We start from the raw sequence: 24194 nt of genomic DNA on the forward strand, positions 1-24194 counted from the left end.
GCGGGGTTTGAAGATGTGAAATGAGGCGGGGTTTGAAGATGTGAAATGAGGAGGGGTTTGAAGATGTGAAATGAGGAGGGGTTTGAAGATGTGAAATGAGGCGGGGTTTGAAGATGTGAAAAGAGGAGGGGTTTGAAGATGTGAAATGAGGAGGGGTTTGAAGATGTGAAATGAGGAGGGGTTTGAAGATGTGAAATGAGGAGGGGTTTGAAGATGTGAAATGAGGAGGGATTTGAAGATGTGGAATGAGGCGGGGTTTGAAGATGTGAAATGAGGAGGGGTTTGAAGATGTGAAATGAGGAGGGATTTGAAGATGTGGAATGAGGCTGGGTTTGAAGATGTGAAATGAGGAGGGGTTTGAAGATGTGAAATGAGGAGGGATTTGAAGATGTGGAATGAGGCGGGGTTTGAAAATGTGAAATGAGGAGGGATTTGAAGATGTGGAATGAGGAGGGGTTTGAAGATGTGAAATGAGGAGGGGTTTGAAGATGTGGAATGAGGAAGGGTTTGAAGATGTGAAATGAGGCGGGGTTTGAAGATGTGAAATGAGGAAGGGTTTGAAGATGTGAAATGAGGCGGGGTTTGAAGATGTGAAAAGAGGAGGGGTTTGAAGATGTGGCAATGAGGAAGGGTTTGAAGATGTGGAATGAGGGGGGGTTTGAAGATGTGGAATGAGGAAGGGTTTGAAGATGTGGAATGAGGAGGGCTTTGAAGATGTGGAATGAGGAAGGGTTTGAAGATGTGGAATGAGGAGGGGTTTGAAGATGTGGAATGAGGAAGGGTTTGAAGATGTGGAATGAGGAGGGGGTTTGAAGATGTGGAATGAGGAGGGGTTTGAAGATGTGGAATGAGGAGGGTTTGAAGACGTGAAAAGAGGAGGGGTTTGAAGATGTGGAATGAGGAGGGGTTTGAAGATGTGAAATGAGGCGGGGTTTGAAGTTGTGAAATGAGGCGGGGTTTGAAGATGTGAAATGAGGCGGGGTTTGAAGATGTGAAATGAGGCGGGGTTTGAAGATGTGAAATGAGGCGGGGTTTGAAGATGTGAAATGAGGCGGGGTTTGAAGATGTGAAATGAGGAGGGGTTTGAAGATGTGAAATGAGGCGGGGTTTGAAGATGTGAAAAGAGGAGGGGTTTGAAGATGTGAAATGAGGAGGCGTTTGAAGATGTGAAATGAGGAGGGGTTTGAAGATGTGGAATGAGGAGGGGTTTGAAGATGTGAAATGAGGAGGGCTTTGAAGATGTGAAATGAGGCGGGGTTTGAAGATGTGAAATGAGGAGGGGTTTGAAGATGTGAAATGAGGCGGGGTTTGAAGATGTGAAATGAGGTGGGGTTTGAAGATGTGAAATGAGGAGGGGTTTGAAGATGTGAAATGAGGAGGGGTTTGAAGATGTGAAATGAGGCGGGGTTTGAAGATGTGAAAAGAGGAGGGGTTTGAAGATGTGAAATGAGGAGGGGTTTGAAGATGTGAAATGAGGAGGGGTTTGAAGATGTGAAATGAGGAGGGGTTTGAAGATGTGGAATGAGGAGGGGTTTGAAGATGTGAAATGAGGCGGGGTTTTAAGATGTGAAATGAGGCGGGGTTTTAAGATGTGAAATGAGGAGGGGTTTGAAGATGTGAAATGAGGAGGCGTTTGAAGATGTGGCAATGAGGAAGGTTTTGAAGATGTGGAATGAGGAGGGGTTTGAAGATGTGGAATGAGGAAGGGTTTGAAGATGTGGAATGAGGAAGGGTTTGAAGATGTGGAATGAGGAAGGGTTTGAAGATGTGAAATGAGGAAGGGTTTGAAGATGTGGAATGAGGAGGGGGTTTGAAGATGTGGAATGAGGAGGGGTTTGAAGATGTGGAATGAGGAAGGGTTTGAAGATGTGAAATGAGGAAGGGTTTGAAGATGTGGAATGAGGAGGGGTTTGAAGATGTGGAATGAGGAGGGGTTTGAAGATGTGGAATGAGGAAGGGTTTGAAGATGTGGAATGAGGAAGGGTTTGAAGATGTGAAAAGAGGAGGGGTTTGAAGATGTGAAAAGAGGAGGGGTTTCAAGATGTGGAATGAGGAAGGGTTTGAAGACTTGCAATGAGGAGGGGTTTGAAGATGTGAAATGAGGCGGGGTTTGAAGATGTGAAATGAGGAGGGGTTTGAAGATGTGAAATGAGGAGGGGTTTGAAGATGTGAAATGAGGCGGGGTTTGAAGATGTGAAATGAGGAGGGGTTTGAAGATGTGAAATGAGGAGGGGTTTGAAGATGTGAAATGAGGCGGGGTTTGAAGATGTGAAAAGAGGAGGGGTTTGAAGATGTGAAAAGAGGAGGGGTTTGAAGATGTGAAATGAGGAGGGGTTTGAAGATGTGAAATGAGGAGGGGTTTGAAGATGTGAAATGAGGAGGGGTTTGAAGATGTGGAATGAGGAGGGGTTTGAAGATGTGGAATGAGGAGGAGTTTGAAGATGTGAAATGAGGAGGGGTTTGAAGATGTGGAATGAGGAGGGGTTTGAAGATGTGAAATGAGGCGGGGTTTTAAGATGTGAAATGAGGAGGGGTTTGAAGATGTGAAATGAGGCGGGGTTTGAAGATGTGAAAAGAGGAGGGGTTTGAAGATGTGGCAATGAGGAAGGGTTTGAAGATGTGGAATGAGGAGGGGTTTGAAGATGTGGAATGAGGAAGGGTTTGAAGATGTGGAATGAGGAGGGGTTTGAAGATGTGGAATGAGGAAGGGTTTGAAGATGTGGAATGAGGAGGGGTTTGAAGATGTGGAATGAGGAAGGGTTTGAAGATGTGGAATGAGGAGGGGGTTTGAAGATGTGGAATGAGGAGGCGTTTGAAGATGTGGAATGAGGAGGGTTTGAAGACGTGAAAAGAGGCGGGGTTTGAAGATGTGGAATGAGGAGGGGTTTGAAGATGTGAAATGAGGCGGGGTTTGAAGTTGTGAAATGAGGTGGGGTTTGAAGATGTGAAATGAGGCGGGGTTTGAAGATGTGAAATGAGGCGGGGTTTGAAGATGTGAAATGAGGCGGGGTTTGAAGATGTGAAATGAGGCGGGGTTTGAAGATGTGAAATGAGGAGGGGTTTGAAGATGTGAAATGAGGCGGGGTTTGAAGATGTGAAAAGAGGAGGGGTTTGAAGATGTGAAATGAGGAGGCGTTTGAAGATGTGAAATGAGGAGGGGTTTGAAGATGTGGAATGAGGAGGGGTTTGAAGATGTGAAATGAGGAGGGGTTTGAAGATGTGAAATGAGGCGGGGTTTGAAGATGTGAAATGAGGAGGGGTTTGAAGTTGTGAAATGAGGCGGGGTTTGAAGATGTGAAATGAGGCGGGGTTTGAAGATGTGAAATGAGGAGGGGTTTGAAGATGTGAAATGAGGAGGGGTTTGAAGATGTGAAATGAGGCGGGGTTTGAAGATGTGAAAAGAGGAGGGGTTTGAAGATGTGAAATGAGGAGGGGTTTGAAGATGTGAAATGAGGAGGGGTTTGAAGATGTGAAATGAGGAGGGGTTTGAAGATGTGAAATGAGGAGGGATTTGAAGATGTGGAATGAGGCGGGGTTTGAAGATGTGAAATGAGGAGGGGTTTGAAGATGTGAAATGAGGAGGGATTTGAAGATGTGGAATGAGGCTGGGTTTGAAGATGTGAAATGAGGAGGGGTTTGAAGATGTGAAATGAGGAGGGATTTGAAGATGTGGAATGAGGCGGGGTTTGAAAATGTGAAATGAGGAGGGATTTGAAGATGTGGAATGAGGAGGGGTTTGAAGATGTGAAATGAGGAGGGGTTTGAAGATGTGGAATGAGGAGGGGTTTGAAGATGTGAAATGAGGCGGGGTTTTAAGATGTGAAATGAGGAGGGGTTTGAAGATGTGAAATGAGGCGGGGTTTGAAGATGTGAAAAGAGGAGGGGTTTGAAGATGTGGCAATGAGGAAGGGTTTGAAGATGTGGAATGAGGAGGGGTTTGAAGATGTGGAATGAGGAAGGGTTTGAAGATGTGGAATGAGGAGGGGTTTGAAGATGTGGAATGAGGAAGGGTTTGAAGATGTGGAATGAGGAGGGGTTTGAAGATGTGGAATGAGGAAGGGTTTGAAGATGTGGAATGAGGAGGGGGTTTGAAGATGTGGAATGAGGAGGGGTTTGAAGATGTGGAATGAGGAGGGTTTGAAGACGTGAAAAGAGGAGGGGTTTGAAGATGTGGAATGAGGAGGGGTTTGAAGATGTGAAATGAGGCGGGGTTTGAAGTTGTGAAATGAGGCGGGGTTTGAAGATGTGAAATGAGGCGGGGTTTGAAGATGTGAAATGAGGCGGGGTTTGAAGATGTGAAATGAGGCGGGGTTTGAAGATGTGAAATGAGGCGGGGTTTGAAGATGTGAAATGAGGAGGGGTTTGAAGATGTGAAATGAGGCGGGGTTTGAAGATGTGAAAAGAGGAGGGGTTTGAAGATGTGAAATGAGGAGGCGTTTGAAGATGTGAAATGAGGAGGGGTTTGAAGATGTGGAATGAGGAGGGGTTTGAAGATGTGAAATGAGGAGGGCTTTGAAGATGTGAAATGAGGCGGGGTTTGAAGATGTGAAATGAGGAGGGGTTTGAAGATGTGAAATGAGGCGGGGTTTGAAGATGTGAAATGAGGTGGGGTTTGAAGATGTGAAATGAGGAGGGGTTTGAAGATGTAAAATGAGGAGGGGTTTGAAGATGTGAAATGAGGCGGGGTTTGAAGATGTGAAAAGAGGAGGGGTTTGAAGATGTGAAATGAGGAGGGGTTTGAAGATGTGAAATGAGGAGGGGTTTGAAGATGTGAAATGAGGAGGGGTTTGAAGATGTGGAATGAGGAGGGGTTTGAAGATGTGAAATGAGGCGGGGTTTTAAGATGTGAAATGAGGCGGGGTTTTAAGATGTGAAATGAGGAGGGGTTTGAAGATGTGAAATGAGGAGGCGTTTGAAGATGTGGCAATGAGGAAGGTTTTGAAGATGTGGAATGAGGAGGGGTTTGAAGATGTGGAATGAGGAAGGGTTTGAAGATGTGGAATGAGGAAGGGTTTGAAGATGTGGAATGAGGAAGGGTTTGAAGATGTGAAATGAGGAAGGGTTTGAAGATGTGGAATGAGGAGGGGGTTTGAAGATGTGGAATGAGGAGGGGTTTGAAGATGTGGAATGAGGAAGGGTTTGAAGATGTGAAATGAGGAAGGGTTTGAAGATGTGGAATGAGGAGGGGTTTGAAGATGTGGAATGAGGAGGGGTTTGAAGATGTGGAATGAGGAAGGGTTTGAAGATGTGGAATGAGGAAGGGTTTGAAGATGTGAAAAGAGGAGGGGTTTGAAGATGTGAAAAGAGGAGGGGTTTCAAGATGTGGAATGAGGAAGGGTTTGAAGACTTGCAATGAGGAGGGGTTTGAAGATGTGAAATGAGGCGGGGTTTGAAGATGTGAAATGAGGAGGGGTTTGAAGATGTGAAATGAGGAGGGGTTTGAAGATGTGAAATGAGGCGGGGTTTGAAGATGTGAAATGAGGATGGGTTTGAAGATGTGAAATGAGGAGGGGTTTGAAGATGTGAAATGAGGCGGGGTTTGAAGATGTGAAAAGAGGAGGGGTTTGAAGATGTGAAATGAGGAGGGGTTTGAAGATGTGAAATGAGGAGGGGTTTGAAGATGTGAAATGAGGAGGGGTTTGAAGTCTTGCAATGAGGAGGGGTTTGAAGATGTGAAAAGAGGAGGGGTTTGAAGATGTGAAATGAGGAGGCGTTTGAAGATGTGAAATGAGGAGGGGTTTGAAGATGTGGAATGAGGAGGGGTTTGAAGATGTGAAATGAGGAGGGCTTTGAAGATGTGAAATGAGGCGGGGTTTGAAGATGTGAAATGAGGAGGGGTTTGAAGATGTGAAATGAGGCGGGGTTTGAAGATGTGAAATGAGGAGGGGTTTGAAGATGTGAAATGAGGAGGGGTTTGAAGATGTGAAATGAGGAGGGGTTTGAAGATGTGAAATGAGGCGGGGTTTGAAGATGTGAAAAGAGGAGGGGTTTGAAGATGTGAAATGAGGAGGGGTTTGAAGATGTGAAATGAGGAGGGGTTTGAAGATGTGAAATGAGGAGGGGTTTGAAGATGTGGAATGAGGAGGGGTTTGAAGATGTGAAATGAGGCGGGGTTTGAAGATGTGAAATGAGGCGGGGTTTTAAGATGTGAAATGAGGAGGGGTTTGAAGATGTGAAATGAGGACGGGTTTGAAGATGTGGCAATGAGGAAGGTTTTGAAGATGTGGAATGAGGAGGGGTTTGAAGATGTGGAATGAGGAAGGGTTTGAAGATGTGGAATGAGGAAGGGTTTGAAGATGTGGAATGAGGAAGGGTTTGAAGATGTGAAATGAGGAAGGGTTTGAAGATGTGGAATGAGGAGGGGGTTTGAAGATGTGGAATGAGGAGGGGTTTGAAGATGTGGAATGAGGAAGTGTTTGAAGATGTGAAATGAGGAAGGGTTTGAAGATGTGGAATGAGGAGGGGGTTTGAAGATGTGGAATGAGGAGGGGTTGGAAGATGTGGAATGAGGAGGGGTTTGAAGATGTGGAATGAGGAGGGGTTTGAAGATGTGGAATGAGGAAGGGTTTGAAGATGTGGAATGAGGAAGGGTTTGAAGATGTGAAATGAGGAAGGTTTGAAGATGTTGAATGAGGAGGATTTTGAAGATGTGAAATGAGGAGGGTTTGGAAGATGTGAAATGAGGAGGGGTTTGAAGATGTGGAATGAGGAGGGGGTTTGAAGATGTGGAATGAGGAAGGGTTTGAAGATGTGAAAAGAGGAGGGGTTTCAAGATGTGGAATGAGGAAGGGTTTGAAGACTTGCAATGAGGAGGATTTTGAAGATGTGAAATGAGGAGGGGTTTGAAGATGTGAAATGAGGCGGGGTTTGAAGATGTGAAAAGAGGAGGGGTTTGAAGATGTGAAATGAGGAGGGGTTTGAAGATGTGAAATGAGGAGGGGTTTGAAGATGTGAAATGAGGAGGGGTTTGAAGATGTGAAATGAGGAGGGGTTTGAAGATGTGAAATGAGGCGGGGTTTGAAGATGTGAAAAGAGGAGGGGTTTGAAGATGTGAAATGAGGAGGGGTTTGAAGATGTGAAATGAGGAGGGGTTTGAAGATGTGAAATGAGGAGGGGTTTGAAGATGTGGAATGAGGAGGGGTTTGAAGATGTGGAATGAGGAAGGGTTTGAAGATGTGGAATGAGGAAGGGTTTGAAGATGTGGAATGAGGAAGGGTTTGAAGATGTGAAATGAGGAAGGGTTTGAAGATGTGGAATGAGGAGGGGGTTTGAAGATGTGGAATGAGGAGGGGTTTGAAGATGTGGAATGAGGAAGGGTTTGAAGATGTGAAATGAGGAAGGGTTTGAAGATGTGGAATGAGGAGGGGGTTTGAAGATGTGGAATGAGGAGGGGTTTGAAGATGTGGAATGAGGAAGGGTTTGAAGATGTGAAATGAGGAGGGGTTTGAAGATGTGGAATGAGGAAGGGTTTGAAGATGTGGAATGAGGAAGGGTTTGAAGATGTGAAAAGAGGAGGGGTTTGAAGATGTGAAAAGAGGAGGGGTTTCAAGATGTGGAATGAGGAAGGGTTTGAAGACTTGCAATGAGGAGGATTTTGAAGATGTGAAATGAGGAGGGTTTTGAAGATGTGAAATGAGGAGGATTTTGAAGATGTGAAATGAGGAGGGGTTTGAAGATGTGGAATGAGGAGGATTTTGAAGATGTGAAATGAGGAGGGGTTTGAAGATGTGAAATGAGGAGGATTTTGAAGATGTGAAATGAGGAGGGGTTTGAAGATGTGAAATGAGGAGGATTTTGAAGATGTGAAATGAGGAGGGGTTTGAAGATGTGGAATGAGGAAGGGTTTGAAGACTTGCAATGAGGAGGATTTTGAAGATGTGAAATGAGGAGGGTTTTGAAGATGTGAAATGAGGAGGATTCTGAAGATGTGAAATGAGGAAGGGTTTGAAGATGTGGAATGAGGAAGGGTTTGAAGATGTGAAAAGAGGAGGGGTTTGAAGATGTGAAAAGAGGAGGGGTTTCAAGATGTGGAATGAGGAAGGGTTTGAAGACTTGCAATGAGGAGGATTTTGAAGATGTGAAATGAGGAGGGTTTTGAAGATGTGAAATGAGGAGGGTTTTGAAGATGTGGAATGAGGAAGGGTTTGAAGATGTGGAATGAGGAGGATTTTGAAGATGTGAAATGAGGAAGGGTTTGAAGATGTGAAAAGAGGAGGGGTTTGAAGATGTGGAATGAGGAGGGGTTTGAAGATGTGGAATGAGGAGGGGGTTTGAAGATGTGGAATGAGGAGTGGTTTGAAGATGTGGAATGAGGAAGAGTTTGAAGATGTGAAAAGAGGAGGATTTTGAAGATGTGAAATGAGGAAGGGTTTGAAGATGTGAAAAGAGGAGGGGTTTGAAGATGTGAAATGAGGCGGGGTTTGAAGATGTGGAATGAGGAAGAGTTTGAAGATGTGAAAAGAGGAGGATTTTGAAGATGTGAAATGAGGAAGGGTTTGAAGATGTGAAAAGAGGAGGGGTTTGAAGATGTGAAAAGAGGAGGGGTTTCAAGATGTGGAATGAGGAAGGGTTTGAAGACTTGCAATGAGGAGGGGTTTGAAGATGTGGAATGAGGAGTGGTTTGAAGATGTGGAATGAGGAAGAGTTTGAAGATGTGAAATGAGGAAGGGGTTGAAGACGTGGAATGAGGAGTGGGGGGTGGGGAGGGGGGTTGAGTTCATGGTTTTGGGTGACTTGAGCAATTTGTGGTGGGCTGGGATTGACTTAATGAAGCTACATCTTTAAGTAGCACATAGCTAGACAATATTAAATTAACATGATGCTTTACTCATCATTGCATGATATTGTTGTAGTCATTTTACATTACGTGGAATTTCAGCAGGTCCCTGCTATTTTTTACGAGTGTACAAGGACTTTCCACCGAGTGTCATGGAATATGGTTCTCCTCTCTGGACCGGCGCCGTTGCTTCCCATCATTTCTCACATTAAGACCTTGGGAATCTTTACACCTTTTTTCCCAGCTCTATTTTTAGCCCCGCCCTCTAACTCATCTACCAGACCTCCGATCTCCTGGTCATGTGGAGTCTGCCAGAAACCTTTTCCTCGTTACCTTCCCGAAGTCTAAATTTGATGTACACCTTCATTAATTTCATCCAACTGTTCTATCCCATGTGGAACTGTCCTCATGTGTCTATTGTCTCGAGATTTTTCCTCCATGGCTTAAAGTCTGCTGTCCACCACCACCTCATGGCCTATCCCATCTCTAACTCTGAGCCTTATTACACCCACGGAAAGTTTGTTCATAACCTTTACTTGCACAACTTACCCTTGTGCTGTAGTGCATCCATTTGGTACGAATGTTTCCACATATCCCCATTATGTTTCCCCATTTCCCCATTTTGTTTCTCTTGACCCACATGGAATTCTGCTCTTTCACGAGCCTCAATAATTGCCTTAAAAATCATTTCTTCCAGATTTTTTTCCTTTATTCAAACTATCTTGTAGAATGTAGTCTTCTGACGACCCTCATATTTTCAGGCAGCAGCTTGTTGAGCCAAACGATTGTCACAAGTGAATGTGATCAGTCGACTAGTTTTGCTCACCCATCGCCAGATGTGTTACTTCGACTCTTTCGATTCATCGCATTCGGTACACGACGACATGAATTGGAACTGTCGATGTGCTCAGCAAAAATGTTCTTTAAAATCGCTTCCACCCTTTACACATAATCACAAAATCACAGGAGAAAAGGAACAATTTGGACACCCTCACTGGGCATTCACTTGCAGTCTAGACTTCTGTGTAACAGAGTAACTTATGATGAACTAGGCGACCCGTTGGTCCATTGGACCAAATTTTCATTGGTCTTCCCTGTCTTGTAGCATACCTGCATGCCGGACTCTGGGGTCGTTTAGGTCTTCGGAGTGTTTTAGGTGCTCGGGGGATTTTGGGTCTTCGGAGTATTTTAGGTCCTCTGGGTCTTTAGGGATCTTAAGGGTCTTACGGGTTTTAAAGGGTGCGGGAGAGAAAGACTTGGGGGAGGAGTGAGAAATTGTGGAGAGAGGAGAGTGGAGGAGGGAAGGGGTAGGGGGAGAATGTGAGGAACAGAGAAGAGCGGGATACTTTTTCTAGCTTTTCCCATCACTTGGGAAGGGTACTCGTCCTCGTAAATAATAAACGAGGAGGGAATAGGGAGGCTGTTAGGGGTGAGGTTACCATGAAGGGAAGGTTAGCACGTGCTACCCCAGAACACGCACAAGAAAACTGCAACCAGTTTAATCACCCAAGCCACCTGCATACACCTGCTCACACTACCTCGAGGAATTTATATATCTCTTTTCAATGATCATCTATCCTTACCCCCATTACATTTTCTGGCAAGCTTCCACTTACAAACTGTACTCTGAGAAAATAAAAACATCACGATTCCTTCTTTACCTTCAAACTGCGCCCTATAGTCCTATTCCTCCACAAAAAGAAACCCTTACATTTACTGTGGTTCCACATTTACACACAGTCAGTGTGAGATCCCTGTAATAGCTTAATAATGCTTTCATCATCATTCCACTTAATTTTTTTTGTGAACATAACTCCCCTGTTTTCCAAACATTGCCTCATCATTTAGACTTGGTATTCCCGAAACCATTCAAATTGCAGCAGAACCTTCTGGAACGTGATTATATCCTGTTTAATAAGATGAACAAAATGTTGAGGATTCAGCTCAACAAGCCCACTGACTTAATTCGTCCCTGGTTTAAACGAAGTTGCTTTTTGTCTTCTTTATTTCTGCTTCACACTGTCCTACCTGCTTGAGTCGACAGGTAAACGGAAAACGTTTTCCTGAGATACAAAATGCAGAATCTTCCCATGAGGAACATAACATCTATCTGTGTCGTTTCTGCACATTATATTTATCCTTTATTTGCCTATTGCCCCCCCCCCCCCACCCACCCCTCTGCCCCACAAGGAACGAATCTATCCTGTATAAATCCATCCACACACACATACATACACACCGTCACAGGTCGGATCCCAACATATCCCACTTTGCCAGAAACTAATTAACTCCCGAGTAAGGGCCGTCAACTTCTTGCGAGACAACTCTTCTGTTTTGAACATCCAGACCACGTGAGTGATGAGATCATAAATTTATATTCTCTAATATAATTATTGTTGCATAGATCACGCTCAATACATTTCAAACTGTTCAGACTAAGCATTGTCCCTGTCGAATTATGACGTCATAATTATGGCACCAATGACGTCATCGTTAACAACACCTATTCCCCATATGGAGTTCTTTACAATGAGCCATGTTTCAATTTTTTGCATGAAGCGGTTTTGGAGATATAAAGGTGCAACATTTTTTGGTTTTTCCAAGATGGCGCTTGTACCACATGACCTATGACGTCATGATTATCATTAAAATATTCTAAAGGAGGAGGCGCACCTATGGTGAAAATTTCGTGTCCATCAGACCAACAGTTGCTGAAAAAAAATTCATAATGATCGGATGTCTGTGTTGTATTTGTCGAATTAGGATGTCATAACGAAGGCACCGATGACATCATCATTGAATGAATGAATGATCGTTTTAAGGCCATTTTTCCCCGCTAGAGCAGGGGTTAGCCTTGCGGGCCCCATGACAATCATGATTCCCTGTTTGAGGCAATGTTTTTATGGCCGAATGCCCTTCCTGACGCCAACCCTCAGTCACCTCTTACAACGTGCAGAGATACGGTGTACCTATTCTGAATCCGGGTACACACCGTGATCATTCATCCCAGCAAGCTGGTACTCAATTTGCCGACCTCGGAAGGATGACAGGCTGAGTCAACCCCCCTGGCGTTAATTCAGCGATCGACCGGGATTCGAACCCGGGATCCTAGGATCCCAAGCCGGCATCCTAACCGCTAATCCAACACCAGGCTCAATTATATCCTCAATGGTGGAATAAAACTCGAGACCGTCAAAGACTTAAAGAATCTTGGTCCCTTCGTTAACACAACTGCTCAGGAAACCAAACAAAGGAAAGCTGCCACATGGACAGCTAGCGCCAAAGTTTCAATAATAGGGAAGTCGACACACTCTCGGAGTATCAATGAATGACCGTTCATGGCAACAGTTCAGTCTTTCCTGCTTTAGGGAAGTGAAACATTAACCCACACTACAACCTACACAAAAGGACTTGATGGATGCTGTACTGGACTTCTTCGTTCATGAACGACATGATGACATCATCATTAACATATCTTATTCCCCTTGGGGAGAAGTCGTCAATGAGCCAGGTCTCAATTTTTGCATCGGGTGGTTTCAGAGATATAGAGGTGCGAAGCTTTTCCAAAATGGCACCTGTACCACGTGACCTATTACGTCATAATAATCATTAGAATATTCCACAGGAGGAGGCGCTCCTATGTTGAAAATTTCATGTCAATCGGACCAACGGTTGCCGAGAAAATGAATTTTTAAAATGCAGACACGTACGGCACACGTTACACATACGTACGTACCTGAATGCTTAACCCCGCTTTTCGCTTCGCGAGCGCAAGGTAATTACCCATGCCTGTTGCCTGTGTCATTTATAACATCCTTAAAAACAGCAAGTTTCCTGTTTGAAATGATTTTCAATTTTGTTTAACTGCCAGACAAGCGGACAGACAAAAACAATTGTCTCACTCCTCTCTGCACATGTGCGATTGGGACAAATTTAGAAGTATGGTTCTGATCAGATCAAGCATTGTACTCGTCGAATTATGACGTCATAAGGAAGGTAATGATGACATCATCATTAACATATCATATTCCCCATGGGGTATACTTGACAACACCACGTTTCAATTTTTTTCCATGGAGTGGTTTCGGGAGATGGAGAGGTGCAACGTTTTTTGTTTTTTCCAACATCACGCCTGTACCACATGAATGATGACGTCATAATTAGGTTTCCTCTGCATTTAAATGCAGAGGAATACCTATTGTTACCTCCGCCACCAAAAGTGGATGGAGGTTATGTTTTCACCACTGTCTGTTCGTTTGTGAACAAAATATCTAAAAAATTTGTGGACGTATTCAGACTAAATTTGGCAGAGATGTAGCGTATGTGACAATGACGAAATGATTATATTTTGGTGAAGATCCGGATTCGGATCCGGCTACTAGAATTTTTAAGTGATTCTTCACCATTGGGGGATAGGGCCAAAAACGAGACATAGCAGGATATCTCAAAAAGTTGTGGACGGATTTGAACGAAACTTGGTTGACCGGTTGGGTGTCTGACAAGGACGATTACATTCGATTTTGGTGAAGATCTGAATATGGATTCGGATATGAGAATTATTTATTTTTTAAGTGATTATCAAACATCAAATGAACATCAAATAAGTGATTATCAAATTAGTGATCAAATAGGTGTTTTTTGTTAATTAAGTCACAATCCCCAAAAAATTGTTAATAACATGCATCAAATATCAGGTGCACAACTTCAGTGCAGGTACACTATAGTGATGTATGAACATTTTGTATTGTCAGGCGGTCTTTGAGATTCCGCATTGACAAAATTTAGCGATTACAAAAAACTCATTATTATTTCCGTATCGCCATTTGACCTTGACCTTTAACTCTGTGGAGTATGATGTAACTTAAGTGTGAATGTGCCTTGCTCTAGGCTATCTAGAGAGGGAAATTTCGTTCTGATCGGACAAACCTTAGTCAAGTTATTGTGAAAAATGTGAAAATGTCTATAATTATGGCATGAGCTTGAAATAGGTCAAGGTCAAAAACATATGTCAACCCTGCGTAATTTCTAATCAGATTATTGATACAAAATTTAATTCCAAAAGTCCCAGCGGGCTCCGAGATACAGCTCGAAATTTGGGAGTGTTGGGAGTGCAGGAATTTTAAAAAATTCTAAATGGTGGTTTAGTACTCCTTTGGGTCTGTACTTCTGCTCTAAATTCTGTGGTACCATTAAAATTGGGTAAAGTAAATGTCGAATCAAACCCTAAACAGCTCCAAGCCTTCCCCTATAATATAGGGGGAAGCTTAATAACAGTAAGTGACTTCAAATATTCTTTCTCTAGCTTTGGTGCCATTCCTATCAACAAATTCCCATTAGTTATCCCATGACATTAATCTTCCTTGGGGTGAACACAATGACAAACAAAATAATGCATCATCGGTGTTCTTTATGTTCTGATTGATCTTTCATGTGTGTACCATATGTGGAATTTATTGCATTAGTTGTGAAAGTATCATTAAAATATTTGAGTGAAAATGATCTTGGATATCTCTTTCACCATTCCATGATAACCTAAAACATGGCACTTTGTCATCGGCTTGCAAAATGATGCACGTGTAATAAAAAGATCAAAATATGGGATGGATATGTGTGCTGTTAAAAATGTTCTCAGAAGTAAATATAATTAGGAAGGAAATATTTTTTCCACTGATTATTTGGACTTATATAGTTGAAAAATAAAAGATGTTTGCCTGTCATGGACCATTGTGAGCCCGATATTTGTATGACCTTTTGAACCCCCAACTAAATTTGAAGTGGACAACTATATAAGGAAAGGCAATTGTGGTTTTGACCATACCTGAGATTATAACTGCTATTGTTATAATCTAACACTGTTGGCGACTCATCCAACCCTTGTCACATATTTGCTCATCAGTGATGAAAGGAAACCATTTTGGCCTTTCTTAGCCTTCTACCTAAGTCATAAAGCTTTTGTGCCAGTTGCAAGTCATTGAGGCCATATGTGATTGCACATAACTACAAAGGCATTGTATTTCTTTGACAGGGGCATTAGGTCTTCCATAAGATAGTGATAAGCGCAACATGCACTTTGTGATGCAAACCTAGCTTCTTTTATTACGCTACTGGACAAATGACATTATGAAACAATAATTCTTTATAATGCAGGGTGTTCCACAAATTTATCACACGTTTATTATAAAATTATATACAATACATATATACAGGTTGTTCCAAAAAGAAATGGACAACGTTGGTTGTTAATATATTAAGTACCACAAATTATTAATATGATACACTTTGTTTTATATTATACAGAAACCCATAAAGTTTTATTTATTTTCAGGTCTGGTGGTTTAATGTAAAAGAAAATGGCGACTGCCAGGAGAAAGCTCAGTGCGTCAAATGGTTCATAGAGACGAGATCCAACATGCAAGTTCAGCGTAATTTCCTTACAAGGTGTGCAAGGAATCCGCCATCTTGGACTAGTATCAGAGAGTGATACAACGGATTTAAAGAGATTGGAAGTTGTCAGAAACAGAAAATACCAGTCGACCAAGAACAAGTGCAGCAGGTCCAGGAAAATCAATCCACCATGCATCCAGAGAACTGGGACTACCAATCACTGCTGTACACAAGATTTTGTATTAAAGACTGAAGCTTTATACCATAAGTTGCAGATTCTGCAGGAACCCAAACCAAATAACAGACGGAAATGCAAGGTGTTTGCCTTGGAAATGCTGAGGCGCTTAGAGGATGACGAAGATTACCTGAAAAAGATAATGTTCACAGACAAAGCTTGCTTTCATGTATCAGAGAAGGTCAACCGGCACAATGTAAGGATCTGGGACTCTGAAAACCCCTACATGGTTATTGAACACATACGCGACAGTCCAAAGGTCAATGTGTGGTGTGGCCTTCTCCATGACCACATGGTGGGTCTCTTTTTCTTTGCGGAGGATACAGTGACATCAACAATTTACATGAATATGTTTGAAGAATTTGCCTTCCCACAGATTGAAGACCTGCAACCCAATATCATTTTTCAACAGGACGGTGCTCCCTCTCATTGGACCTTAGTCGTTTGAGCCATTCTGAATGAAAAGTTTCCAAGTCGCTGGATTGGCCGAGACGGACCAACCGCCTGCCCCCCACGATCACCAGATTTTTTTTCTGTGAGGGTTTGTCACAAAGATGTTGTCTGCAACACCAACGTGGCAAACCTGCAGGATATTCGTTCTCGGATCACAGCTGTATGTGCACTGGTGGACGCAAACATGCTGAGCCGAACATGGCAATAACTCGTTTACCGACTTGATGTCCTGCACACGACAAACGGAGCTCACATTGAAGGGCATTGATGGTGTGCACAAAACTTTATGGGTTTCTGTATCATATCCATCAAAGCGTGTTATTGTTTCATTTGTGGTTCTAAATATATTAACAACCAAAGTTGTCTGTCTCTTTTTGGATCACGCTGTATACCAGTCATTCGTGGAACACATTGTAAAAGCCACTTCTTAGTTGGCCGAGGAATCTCCGTGAATGAACAAGCTTGGTATGTTGTAATTTTCCCCGTGTAGAAAGTGATGCTAAGTGACTATTGAAATACAGACCATGGGCAGATTACAAATTCCAAAAGATAAAGTTGAGCTGGAGCATTTTGTTACATGAGATTTTTGCCATTAGGTTATTCTATTCAGCAATAGAGATACAGTACATGTTATATAAACTCAGGCTGACTCAAGAGATCATAACTTATCAAATGCATCAGCTATCCTTCGAGAAAGTAATGAATGGGTTGCGGAAAAAAGTGAGAGCAGGACACCAAGCCCATTACAATGTTTCGGATCATGAAATGTTCAGGTTTCCATATATCTTCAAAAGCTATCATAATGTAACTAAAGTATTCCTTGTGCTTCTCGGACCCTATTTTTATTTTTTCTCCCCACTTGTAATTAGGTCATCGTTTATATTTAGGAAAAATTTACAAGGTCGCATGAATGGTTGACGGGAGGAGTGGATTTGGCTGTCTGAACGTCAGGATAATTCACAATGGGTTGGTGGGTTTGTGGGTACGTCCTCTGGGAAGCTTTGCTCAAAGTACACTACTTCTCTGTTAATAGCAAATAATTATGTTATAATTATGTTATGTCGACAGGACATGGGATGCCGAAATGATGTGGGTGGATGCCATCTCGGATTTTGACTTTGATGGTCATTTTCAAGGTCAAAATGTTTAAATTAGGTCAAATTTGGCATTGCAGACAAGATATTATTTTTTGTTTTACTAAAAAGTGCAAAGAATATGATGTTTTTAAGGGATGCCAAAGCCATTACACATACTTAGATAGATGGCAAAAATTACCCTCTCTCTTGTCAAAGCTACAAATTCCATACTCGTGGTACAGTTAAAACTTTGTGCGGGTAATAGCATGGACTATGTGGCCTTGCCTGCCCTCAGAGGCTGATTTGTGGTCAAAGTGGCAAATATAGCAATTTTTGGAAAACAGGATGCCCAATTAATTTATTGGTCTTAAATTGTAAAGGCCAGATTTTTTTTTAGTGAAACACAATTAACCTTTTTAAAAGCCCATTAAATAATCTAAATTGATAGATTAACTTGAACTTCTCCCGTCACTGGGGACAGGTACTATTGCTTGTTTTTTCTCTCATCACTGGGGACAGGTACTATTGCTTGCTTTTCCCATCACTGGAGACAGGTACTATTGCTTGCTTTTCCCCATCAATGAGGACAGGTGCTATTGCTTGCTTTTCCCATCACGAGTTTGTATCCTGCCCACCGGACTCTTTCAGGAGTTAACCCACCACAACGTACTACTTTTGCTAATTTACCATATAATCAAAACCAATACATAAAAAAAAAATCACCAAGCATTCTTCCTTCTCGCTTAGTATATTATCATATAAAGTGATTTATGATTTAAGTTATTAGTTTGTGGTAATACTTTAAATAAAAGTAGTAATTAAATACGTTTGAATAAGGATATTGCATTGCTTTGTTGACTGACTGTCTGGACACAACTTTGAGGTTGTGGGCCCATTGATGTTGAGTAATCTACTGATGTGGACCTGCAGTCAGGGTTGTGAATCCACCGTTTGGAGAGGTTCTGGGCTGAAAGGATCGAAACCTCCATGAAAAACCATGCCCAGCTGATAATCCGAGAAGTTGGAAAACCAGTCAATTCAAATATAATCGATTTTATAAGTACTTCCAAGTTCATAATATATCTGTGCATGTATGTTTGTATACAGTATGTGCATTTACATCTATATGTATGTATGTATGTATGTATGTATGTTTGTATGTATGTATATATATATATATATATATATATATATATATATATATATATATATATATATATATATATATATATATATACATACATATATATATATATATATATATATATATATATATATATATATATATTGTCGCGCGACTCCCGGTTAACACCAGAAAGTCGCGGATGGACCGAAACGGATTTAATGGAGGTGATAACCAAACACGGATAAGTGCGGGAGGAAGAAGGAAAATGGAAGGCTGCGGCAAAAGCTTACCTTCAGCGCACCGACGTAGCTCCAGTCCTGTAAGAAAATTAATTCAACCGGGCACAGGTTTAACAGGGGATGCAAAATAATACAAGGGTTTATTAAAGGAAAAAGGCAAGGACAGGAAAAAGCACGCGCCGGTAATAATATATCCTAATCGGGATGTCCCCACACACAGATTTCGGATACGAGACACAGGAATGGATTAACAAAAGAAATACGTTCGTTATGTGCATCTGTGGTGTGCGAGCTTATCTGTCTTGTCGTCTTTCAGGGTATTGTTTCCCACGCGGCTCCAAGCTCTGCCGCACACCACAAGGCCCCTCGCTCCAAGCCTCCCACCGCTCATGAGGTCCGTGCACCAAGCTCCAAAGCCCCGAGCACCGCTCCAAGCACCAGCACTGCTCCAAGCACCAGCACCGCTCCCAGCACCACGAGGTCCCACAGCAGGAAAAGCACCGCGCGTCTAACGCAGGCTAGCGGCTCCAAGCGAGGTCAAAAAGCAAGCGAACTCCACTCGGGCTACGAATCAACTCGGGCTGCGCAAGGCGAAGAAGAGTACCTAATAGCGAGGTGCGCAAAACAAGAGCATGAACCGCTAGAGACTGTCAGAGCAAGAGCGAATGACGTCCAAAACCCAAGAGAGCAACACAACTACTCAACTCCCTCTCTCTCTCTCTCCTCTCTCTTTCCAACTCTCATGCTCTTTCCAGACCAACTCGACCAACTCTCGTGCTCTCCCTCTCTTCTCACTCTCTCGAACCAACTGCCTCGAACCAACTGCCAAAATGGCGTTCAGTGCTCGCTAATATCTCCTGGCCAGTGACATCAGCCTTGGCGCGCTACCAACCAATCAGTGTCTTCCACCGACTAGTTGGCTCGCTCAGGCCCATTCCTACTGCGCCACCCCAACACTCATTCTCTGTTCCGTGGTCATAGCGCGTGGCAGTCGATCTGTTTAGGCCCGTCAGAGGTGCAACTGGTGGCGGCCATCATCGGCGGTGCCCCGGCCTGGTTTCTTTGCCTGCCCATCTTCCAAAGTCATGTCAGGGAAGGGATTTAGTTAGTGTTGTACTAGGGACCTAACTACATGTCTAAATGAGTGCAGTGCCAAAAGGGACAAAGGTTTTGCTGACCAGGTGAGACACACAGGGGCGCTACTCTTTAATCCCTACTCTACTTATCACTCGAACCTCCTGGTGGGTTCACAAGTATACTCCTTACCGACAAACCACCTAGACATGGAACTTATTACAAGGTAGATTCCTTACCGCGACAGGCGAAGCACGTTACCTGCACAGATCTATCTAACTCTACATATCACTACCCTCACCGACATAACAATATATATATATATATATATATATATATATATATTGTTACGGACACGCGGATTAAGATGTTATGATGGGCCGAGCGGAATGGCCGCCGTGTTCGCACAGTTTACCCGATTCCACCCGACGTTGACCAAATCGCGCTATGCTAAATCAATGAAGGAAAGGACACAACGGCTGGGATAAATGAAACGACACAAGGGGTACAGTTCTCAAGACCTCCGGAGGAGGATATAATTGGTGGTGGAGAAAAGGGGTAGATTACAAGGTAAGAGGTAAAGCACAGAAGAGATAGGCACTTAGACACAATCTTATTTATCCCAGACAGACCACAGACAAACGGAACAAGACTGACTTACACAGGGATTGATGGCAGGGAAGGACAGGCAGTCGATAGCACAGGGTGCACCTTGGCTCAGGGGCAGAATCAAGCACGGTCCAGTCCAGAGATGCGGGGAGGTATTGCAGCGCTCGGAGGTGGCGTCTCTCTTCCTTCAAGTCCAGCGCGCATCTGACGTCACCTCCCTCTTCCTGCGCATGCTCAGCGGGGAGTGACACGCCCTCGGCTCATTGGCCCCGCCCCAGATGGGATCGGTCCGCCGCTTCTATTGGGTGCGGGGGGTTACCGGGCTCCGCCCTTGACGAGGAGCTGACAGCGAGCCCCTACGTGGTAACCCCGTCGAGCACATGTTCGATGGCGGCTAACCAAGCCGGAGTGAGGACGCGCACTCCCCGCGCCGCCGCCGTTGTTGTTGATGTTGTTGTTGTTGTTGCTGAACCGTGAGGAAGAGCTGCAGGGAGGTATTGGGAGGTCCTAAACTTCCTAACAGTGCCATACAATCACATTCTGGTGCAACGAAGAGTCAGAATTAATGGAAACGAGTCCTTAACTGACATAGACTAAGAATAACTAGCAAGATGTCCTATAGTTGTCTACGTGAGATGCGGTGGACCTGGATGCGACATTTAATGGGGGAAATAGGGGAAGGTCGGGTCTACAGAGTGTTGTTTACAGAAAATGGGACTAGGGAATGGGGGATTGGGGATAGTTGGGAAGTATGGAGGAAATAGGGGAATATTTACAAGCGGATATGGATGGAGGCCAATCTCATATCCGCAACATTGCACCCTTCTCTACCTCGGGGTGTCCCGACCCGATACATTTTTACCTACGTTAGTGTGGCACTCAGATGTAGTTCCCTCTACTATTAACTCAACCCTGAGTGCGACAGTTTTACAGATGTTCACAAATGAGTAAATATGTCCCCCTGCGACGTTGCACCCTTCTCCTAACAGAAACACACCCACAGGATAACCGAATCGCGGAAAGCATTCTCAAACTAAACATACAGCCGGGAGGGAGCATTATTTACACAAGACTGATATTTACACTATGATCCAGGACCTGTTCTTTGAGGAACACATGCAGATGTTATGCATAGAGAGAGAGCACGCATGCCAGCATCGATACACCAACCCACGAGTGCCCTGTGGCCCTACGGCCTTTAATAATGTGCAGAGCACCCCATCCAAGCACCAAAAGCACCACCCCATACACACAGTCAGCACCATCCGGTGCACCAATAAAGTGTTCATAGTCACCGGTGGTGTCGCAGCCGGCCGATGTTCTGCCGCTGGTCTTGCCTTCATGGAGTGCACTTGGCCTTCTGGCTTCTTTAAAAATAAAGAAAGGCGCCAACCGCGTCCATTTCTGAATTGTGGCCGTCAGGGGGCCAACTATAAGTGGTTCACCTGTATGGCATAGGTGCCACGTTGACCCAGAGGTCCATCCACGGGTGGTGCTTGCCCGCAAAAGAACTGCGGTCCATGGTGGGCGGCCACAAAAATTGCGGTCCATATGGTGTATCGATCCAGGCAGCAAGCAGCGAAAGTACAGGCCCACAACTGCAGAGCCAGCACCTCTCTCTCCTCTCTCTCTGCCCCAAAGCCAGATCCTCGGAGGTGGGAGACAAAAGAAAACAAGTGAGTAAGGTGGTAAGGGCGCAAAAGTGCACGCAATGTAAGGTAATGCACACTGGGGGCACATGGGAACCAGGTGAGACAGGTACGTTCCTACCGTACGCCCCCCCCCCCCCACCAGGTAACCTACATTTCCCCTCCATTACCCCTTACTGTATCCACAAAACACAACACTACCCATAAACATCTACTTTACACATCAACAAACGTCCCTACTGTCTTCCCCGTTCCTCCCATGAACCAAATTCGTCTTCTCTCCCTCCTAACCAATCAAATTTGCCATTTCCAACTCTCATCAAAATTTGCCATCTCCAATTCAACATCAAAATTTGCCATCACCAATTCATCATCAGTCCCTCCTAAGGAGGGAGAGATGGAATCACCCCAATGTCTCATACACGTCGTGATGCGTCTCACAAATCCACACAGCAATTCTCCTTCCCTGCAACACAAAACAAAGGAACACAGGTGTGGAGTCATCATCATCACCTCAGGTAAGTGGCTGCGTATGGTGCGACAGGTTCATCAATCCTAACTATTTCCTAAATGACTTTAACAACTTTACATTACCCGGGGTCTTTCCCTGCCAATCCATTGGCCAACTTACACTATGGGTTCTAAAAACCAATTCCCATTGACCAAACTGTGGTGCTTCTCAATTTGGGGTCTCACTCCCCCGATTCATCTCCCGGTGCCCTCGCACAATTTCTGGGCTGTGACGTGTAGCTCTCCCAGCAGGTCTACCCACCTGCACACCTCCACCACTGTAGTTGCCACCCGAGCTTACCTGCTCCTCACCCTAACCTAACTAACTGGGGAAGGCCCTCTCGCACTCTCACCCCCTCAGTGCCCTCTCTGGCACGGGCTGCCCGATCCACACCCGGGATCCTCAGGCACCCACTGACACTAACGGCTCCCAGAGCCCACCTGCGGCCTCACCTGGCCGACATCCTCACAGTGGTGGAGTGCCCAAACCAACTACACACCCTAACAGGCTACACGCCCAGCCATTTCCACAACACTAATGCACCCATCCACAATACCATTCTTCCACCCGCACCACAGATGCCAATATCCAACCACAATTTACCTATACCCTCTACCTAACACTTACACTACCCGCCCCGGGTACTCGTGAAAGGGGTCCACTCTTCCCCCATCCACACCTTCGCACCATGCACACCACTCCGTACCACTTACTCCATGTCTTCCACACAACCATTTATTCCATTCACCTGTTGGTGCACACCTGTGCACTCACACCTGGTGCCACCTGCACCCTTCTCTCCCCCAAGCGCATTCGCGCTGATCCACAACACTCACTACTCATACACTGCTCCACACTGCTCCACACACCTGTCCAGTTCTCACACAGCATCATCTCATCTAACTACTCCCGTCTGAAACTTGCGCTTCCCAGTCGTCCCTTTAAACTATTGCGCTCCCTCGTCATTATCATCCACTCTAATCTACCTGCGTCCCCACTACAGGTGTCCTTGTCAATAACTAACCTTAACGTTACCTAATGTCATCTTCGCTAGATCCTTACACACAATATCCTAACCCACCCGGGCTAGTTTTCACTGCCATACACCCCATAATCTAGTGCTCCTTTGCCCCCCGTTTGTGAGGGATGACAGAGTTGCCATCCCACCACATCGGGCATCTCCCACTACCAATTTTGCACATCAAATTTCAACAAATCAAAAATTTGCCAATCACTACCCATCATCTGCCAATCATTGCTGCCAATCCTTTGCCAATCATCAAATTTTGTTTTTTTCTAATTTCGGGGCCAAAACACTATCCTCGTCATTACAGTCTACTTACTAATGCCTCTCGGTGCGCCAATTCCCTTCTAAAGCTCGGCTTCGTACAGCCAAGCCATGAATGCGGGTTGTTTGGTGCCAGCGGGTGGATACGTCCCGCATTCGGTGCAGGGAAGGAGGTTTACCCGGGCCGAGATCCCACGCACCACCTCGGCGTGGAGCCATCCAATGTCCCGATCTCGACCTGCCGGCACGTCTCAACAAAAGTGGTCGCCATGACGCCCCTTCCTATCGGGCTGCCCGCTCCGCCTAGTGGAGCACGGACGCGGCCGTTCAAAGCGAGGCCCAGCATGGATCGCGTACGGCGGTCCTTTCGAACCCGCCGTGGCTCGTATCCCCGCTGGTTCTCGCGGCCCGCGAAGCCCGGCACGCACCGAGGGCCCGATTCGGCTATAAGTCGCTCTAACCGCTAACCCGGTTACCGTCGATGCCTCACCTGCATGCTTATACGCATACGCGACCCCTTTCTTGCTCATACATCCAGCCATTTCCATGCTCCTCGTCGTACCTTCTCTAACACACCCAGGTACACTCATTCCACTCACAGCCTTGGTCACACACCTGACCACCAAACACTTTGGCACACATTCGTTGGTCGCACACCTCACCAACACACCTCTTCGCGCCCCTTCCTCGGTCACCTCCTCTGTGACAATCACAGGTGTGCTTTCACTCGCACACCCAACCACGTGCCTCACGACCAACTCAAGTGTGCATTCC

The sequence above is a fragment of the Myxine glutinosa genome, chromosome 1, assembly GCF_964187855.1.
Source record: "Myxine glutinosa chromosome 1, kmMyxGlut1.1, whole genome shotgun sequence".
In the NCBI taxonomy this organism is placed as follows: domain Eukaryota; kingdom Metazoa; phylum Chordata; class Myxini; order Myxiniformes; family Myxinidae; genus Myxine; species Myxine glutinosa.